Below are 7,012 nucleotides of genomic sequence, written 5' to 3' on the forward strand. Positions count from 1 at the left end.
GAGGCTAAAGGAACCGATCAAAGTGTTGTCTCTACCGAGCAACCTACCGAGGGTCATCAAACCTCACAAGCCCTTGTCTTAGTTCCATCGGTGAAAGGTAAAGAAAAGAAAAAGAAAAAGCATAGTTTTAAAGTTGATTTGTCAAAACCAATAGTGTTGCCCAATGTAGACATATCAAAATTGAAAGGGCAAGCACTCATTGATTTCAGTGAACTGTGCAAAGAAAAGGCCGAACAAGAAAAGAAAATGGCCATTCAAAAGAAAAATAAAGTACTTCAAAAGGTAAAAGCACTCCTAATAGATATGCTACCTGAAGCTACAGTATCAACTGATGCAGCCATCCACATTCAACAGGATGAACTCCTCACAAAGATAGAGACATCTGGAGTAGATGCATCAGAGTATTTGAGCAAGCTGAAAGACAAAGAGCTCACTACAAAAATGATAGAAGAGGTACACAAAGCTATAGCTATTGGCAAAGTTAAACTTGTCAAATTTATTGCTGAGTTGACTCCTCAACTCAAGCACATTCTTTATTTATTTCAGAAACTCTACACATTTTCTTTATTCATTAGAGACATTAAGAATAAAACATAGGCAATTGAGAAAGAGATCACTAATCTCTCAAGCAAGTTGACCACAGAACCAAATTCAATTCATAATTTTTATACAAGATTACAGCAGCTCATGGCTCAACAATTGGACTTAAGAAATGAAGAACACAAGATCAGGATGGGCATAATGACCCTTCAGACATTATTCCTTCCTCATCTTTCATCCGTCCAAGAACAGATCAACCGAGCCACATACTTATCTACTACTCAAGAGGGAAGCACTCTAGATGGCTTAATATGACTATTGGCTGATATTCAAGCACAAAATTCTTTAATGGATAGTGTAAAGGATGCACTCTTTGTCGCTCTCACCGACGCCCGAACCAAGTACAAATCCATTTTTGATCAATTACCACCCTCGAATGGTAATTAAGTTTTTGATGTTTGTCAAAAAGGGGGAGTAATATGATACAGTCTTGGGAGAGTAATACAATATATTTGGGGAGTGATACAGTATTGAGAGAATGGTATAGTATTCGGAGTATAGTATACAGGGGGAGTACACCAAGTAGTAAATAGAACAGTAAGCAAAGTATAGAATAGATCACCGAGCATGCAAAATCAGAGTTTTGTACAGTATATCGATAAGGGGAGTATATCTGATATATTATATTATTGACTATTGTATATACTGTCAGTATAGTCAAATTTTGCAAGTATATAGATTTTTGAGTTATAACTTTGAAAGTAGTTTTTGTCAAACATCTCAACTAATGTCAAAAGGGGAGATTGTTACTACTTATCAGATTGCCATTAGTTTTATGTCAAAGTTATACTATATACTCTAGTCGGTTATCTATTACCAAGATATTCAGTCGGTATGCACTAGTCGGTTACAGAAGAAAGCAGTCACAGAATGCAGTATACACCGAGCTGTCTACCAAGTATCATTTCATGTCTACCGAGTAGCAAAGATGACACACTGAGTTGATATACACCGAGTGAAACATGTTACCAGATTCATTCAACCTGGACATGCATATGAAAACGTGTTACAAGATTGAGGCACATTTAACAGTTATCACATTGGAAATTGCACTTAAAGATTGTGTATGATTGTGAGGTCATCTAACCAATGAAATAATTTGCATGATTATTCATTCAATAAATCATGTTTGTAAGATCGAAGCAATGAAAGGATCACCGTCATAAGAGATCTATTTATACAGCATGAGTTAAGAGTTAAAGAGGTGTGTGCATGAGTGTAAGAAGACTGTTACAGAGACACAGAGGTCACCAAGAAGGTTTTCAGAGAACAGTCAAAGAACAAAGTAAACAGAATGGTTTACCAAGTTACTATATGGGTTACCGAGGTATGCTATAAGTAAGGTAATCTTATTCTGAGCACATAGAATCTGCTATAACATTCCAAATGTAAAGTTGCAGATATTTGTAATGATTTTATTATAATATTGTGAAGTTGTAAGAGAAACCTTTAACAGGGTAAAAGACTCTAATCAAGTCTATAAATTGTAAAGCCTCTAACCAGGTGCAACATTTAGTTTAAGTGTTGTGAAATCCTTTAGCAAGGTAGATCTAACAGATCTTGTTACTCCTAACAGGGTAAGCTATCAGAAATAGCTAAACATGTATCTCTAACCGAGCACTCTTTATTATTGTAGTAGTGAAGTTGTGGGTGCCATCCCCACCGCAATTTTTCTCTCTAACCAAGAGTTTCTACGTAACCAAAATATATGTGTTATGGAGTGAATCATGTATGATTGTTTTCTATTTGTTTTAGCTTTATATTATGTTTTTGCACTATTCGGTTTATGCATAACAGTAAAGTTATTATTGAAGAAAAGTTTTGGAGTATTGATTCACCCCTCCCCTCTCGGTACATTAGCTTTCCATATTGGGCCTAACAGATCTTTGTTAGGAGATAAGTCATGAAGACTACCCTGTTAAAGGATTTCAAATTCACAACTATGAATCACCTTGTTAGAGGTTTTACAAAAGGCTTGACTGGGCCTACCCGGTTAAGGGTTTCAAACTTGTCAAAGATATTAGTAATGAACAAGTAAATGATCTAGATAGTAGCACAAAATGCTTGATTAGATCCTTTACAATTCCTTGTTAATGCATTCAATCATTACTTCAATCTCCTATGTTTTGCACTCTCAATCTCAGTCACGAGATATCTTTTCTTGATCAGACCTAATCTTTTCAAAAACTTCGCACATAACAACTTCTCTTCATTGTTTTAAAACCCTAGACATGATGTCCTTATATAGGAATTTGATTTCATGTCGGTCCAATAAGATTAGACTAAAATTTCCTAGGTACAGTGCATGTAGACACTTTTGGTAACATGACACAAAAACATCACCATAGTGTCGGTGGATGGTAACTCATCACACATTACATGTATATCGGTTAACAAGTGAAGACTGGAAAAGTGGAACATACTTGTTCTAATAAAAAAGATTACCTGTCACTCGGGGTCTTTGTTCTACTTGAGATCTTCATACCACTTGGGGTCTTTGGTCATACTAAGACTGGTAAGCTTTTTCTGCATAACACTGATAGTCTCCAACAAATAAAGACTACACATACAATACTGGTTAGAATAGCTACCGGTTGAGAATAACACATTCATCAAATAAGTGTGTGTCCATCAATGACAATCACAACTGAATATCATTAAAATACTAACAACTATATGCTAAAATTTTGATTGATGCTCCTTTGGATGTGTTAGTCCTCCCCTAATTTTTATTAAAATCTCAAACACAGAGGTTACCTTTTGGTCTTTCTTTTCCTTTCGGTTATATACTTTTTGTCTTTGAACCCGAGTCTTTGTACCTTTGTCAAGGTTCAAGGTTTAAAGTTCAAAGCGCGCTCAAAGGGCTTCTCTTCGTAGTTTTGTATTTTGATAAGGCGGGCGCTATGTTGTAATTTGTATTGAACTTGAACCGTTGAACCCTCTTGGTTGAAGATTCAAGGTTCAAAGTTGGTCATGCATCGATTTCGTCTTCACTAATTGTTATTTGTCTTGTCGTGAAGTTGGTGTTCTATGTTGTTCTGTGTCATTTCTCATCTTTGAACTTGAACCTTTGAACCTCTCAGTTCTTGGTTCAAGGTTCAAAGTTTGAATTCTTAAAAGATCGAAAAGTTTGATGCAAAATTGATACATGCATCATTAAGCAAGGTGGCGGTGGGAAAAGAAAATATTTCAGTGATTTCAAAAAGGTTAGTTTCTAAAAATTATCACAAGCAATTATGATAAAGCATGAGTCATGCAATGAAGTGATTTGAACATTAAATGCATTCTGACTATATTTCAAGTCAGGCGATAACTTGCACAAAATTCCTTAATTCATACAAGTTGCTAAGTTTTAAGTGTAATTTTGTCTATCATTGTGTGGAAGCTAGCAATTGTCTCTAGAATTTTCTTCAGTTGTAATGCAAGCAGGAGAAATTGAAGGTATTTTGTCTGTGCGTAGAATATTTTCAAGAATTTGCAATTGAAAGCAGGTTAGTTTCAATCATTCCCTCATCTACTGTGTTTTCTTATTCAAGAAATTAGTTATCGTTGGTTCTCCTTTGTTGTGCATAAGTTCATTGCAACCCTGTAAATTGCTTGTTTAAATGAGAGGTGCCATAATGAGGCCCACCCTGCCCAAACTAGGCCACAATTCTTGCCTGGTTAGTTCACTCCCAGAAATGGGAGATACTTCATTAGCTCTAGCGGACCTTTTTGATTTCCTCGAAAGAGCCAAAAACCCAATTCTGAATTCAATGATGGAAAGAATAGTGAAGAGTGGTTTGGTTGAATCCACAACATTCCCCATTACTGCACCATGCCTGGAGTTGGTACTAGAATGTATGAATAGGTATGATGTAGAGTGCAGATGCATTAGGAATGTCAATGGTGAAGTGTTGTTAAAAATTGATAGAGAAACTGTAATGGCAGCCATGGGTATACCTCATAAAGAGTCATATGAGGATTGGACTATTGGCACATCATATTCATTCTTCTGTGAGAAGAAGAGCACTAATAAAAGTGTGATTGCGAGAAATTGGCTACTGAAGATTCAAAAGGGGGGGTCTAGATTGCTAAGGCCGCTTACCAAAGAACACTTCATAACGGAGGTGCGGGACATTGTCATTCTTTTGAATAGGTTAAAAGGGAATACCCACTCCTTCTATTGGGAAGACTGGATGTACTTCTATATCCAAGTCATGTTGAATGGGAGTGCTTACCTCGATTGGAGGCAAGTAATTGTAGAAAGATTGCTTGAAAGTCTAAACAAGATTGCAAGAATGGATGGCTTATTTATGTCATCTTATTTGTTTTATATGCCAACATGTACCCAAGATTGGAATGGGCTACATCATGAACCTTGGATTGATGGGATAAAGGTGTATGAATAGTATCCTCACTTGCAAGAATAGAAATATGTAGCAAATTTTATGAGGTGGAATGACATCTTCATAGGGAGATTGGTTCACAAGTTACAGGGAAACATAAATAAGAGATTGACAACAGAGGCCATGGAATTCATCGACATTTATGGTAGTTATTTTAGCCAATTTACCCAATTCACTTATATTCGAGTTGGCAGTTTCCAGGGTGAACCTTTCAGGTTGCCCTGATTTGTATTAGATAGTTATGTTATAATTGAAGTCTCTCATCATTATAGCTATGCATCTATTTCAGACGCGTTGAACCTTGAACTTGAATTCAAAAAGTTCAAGCTTCAACCATATGTTGCCAGATACAAATTTTATAGCCGAGCATTTGCTAGAGAAAATTTAGAAGTGGACAATGATTTTCAGCATGAACCTCAATTGGAGGATTATTGGGAAAATTATGTTGATGAGTTCGAAGTCTAGAGAAGGCTGTGGTCAAGATTCACAATTCAACAAATTGTTACAATGGGCTTATCCATGAATGTTTCTGGGGTGCAAGAAGAAGGAGATGAAGAAGTAGTCGACCCTGAGCTTGATGAAAATATACAAGGACATCCTATTCTAGAAATTGATTGGAGTAGAAAAGGAGGCGATAGCATGTAGTCCAGAACCTTTAATGTAATCAGAAGAATAGAGAAATAGAGAAATGGTTGAAGGATCGTTGTTTCAAGCCAAATCCTGCTCGTACACTTAAGGATAAGAAATTTGGTCAAACTTCTGTGGCTTCCCAAACATATCTTCCTTCTTCTAATGTTGTTATTGATATTGCAGGTGAAAGGAAACAAAGGAAAGAGAAGACTAAAAATATAGGTCTAGGAGAGCCTTCCACAGGTTCAGCTTCCACCCATGTTACCAGATCACATAGCAGGAAAAGTAATCAAAAAACCCTGGCAAGTTCATTGGTAGTGGACTTAGATTCTGAAGAAGAAATTCAAGAAACAATGGATGCCCAAATACAAGATCAACCCCTTCTAGATGCAACGGACAATGGAAGAGAAATCATGCAACCCAAAGATTCCAGGAATACTATGGTCATTGTCACCAGTGATCAGCCATCACCATTACCAAAGGAAACATTCACCACTCCTAAGTGGTTGAGTGCCTCACTTACCAAAAAGAGGAATGTCATTCCTATTTCGATCCCAATGGAGGATATGGTTATCAAATGCTTGGGAAGGACTTCAAAGTCCAAAAGACTCAAAACAGAAACCATGATTGATATGGATGAGCAGACGGGACACTGGGTTGCAGAGGTAGCTAGACCTCCGACAGATAAAGAGATTGAGAATGTTACCGAGAAAGAATTTATCATTGAAAAGATAGATCTAGGGACAACTTCTCGGGTCGCTGAAGTAAAACACTTGGAATCTTCAACTAAAAGGATTCTCACAAGGATCTGGAAGGATGAGAAAGATAAAAGTGAGATGAAGCAAATTATAATTCAGATGGCTCAGTATATTAACGCTATCCAGAACCCGAATCCTCAGCCTCTCTCCCAAGTTTCTTTATCATTTGACCCAAAATCACCTTTGAATCAGAAGTTACTTGATCAAGTTCAAAGGAATCGAATGATCACAGATGTTTTTAGTGAATGGCTCAAATCAATTGCACAACAAGGGACAAGTTATATCTCTGATTTGGTCAAAGTGTTTGAGAATGCAAAATCTGTTGGGAAAGAGCTAGAAACAAATATGGTTGCCTGGGAGAAAGAAAAGAAAAAATGTTTAGTTGTGTTGACGCAGATGAGAGACACACAATTATATGGGATAATGAACTTCCTCACTGAGAAGATGGTGCATGGTCTAGATGACAACATACTCTTTATTTGCAAAGAAAACATTGAGTGGAAGAACTCAATCATTCAGCAAGGACATGAAGAATCCCTCAAGCTTTTAAAAGAATTGAAGGAGTTGACTGACACTATGCAAAAAGACATAAAATGCATAGATCTTCAACTCTTAAGAGAGGATAAGAAAATGCTT

Source organism: Cryptomeria japonica, chromosome 3, assembly GCF_030272615.1.
Source record: "Cryptomeria japonica chromosome 3, Sugi_1.0, whole genome shotgun sequence".
Taxonomy (NCBI): Eukaryota; Viridiplantae; Streptophyta; class Pinopsida; order Cupressales; family Cupressaceae; genus Cryptomeria; species Cryptomeria japonica.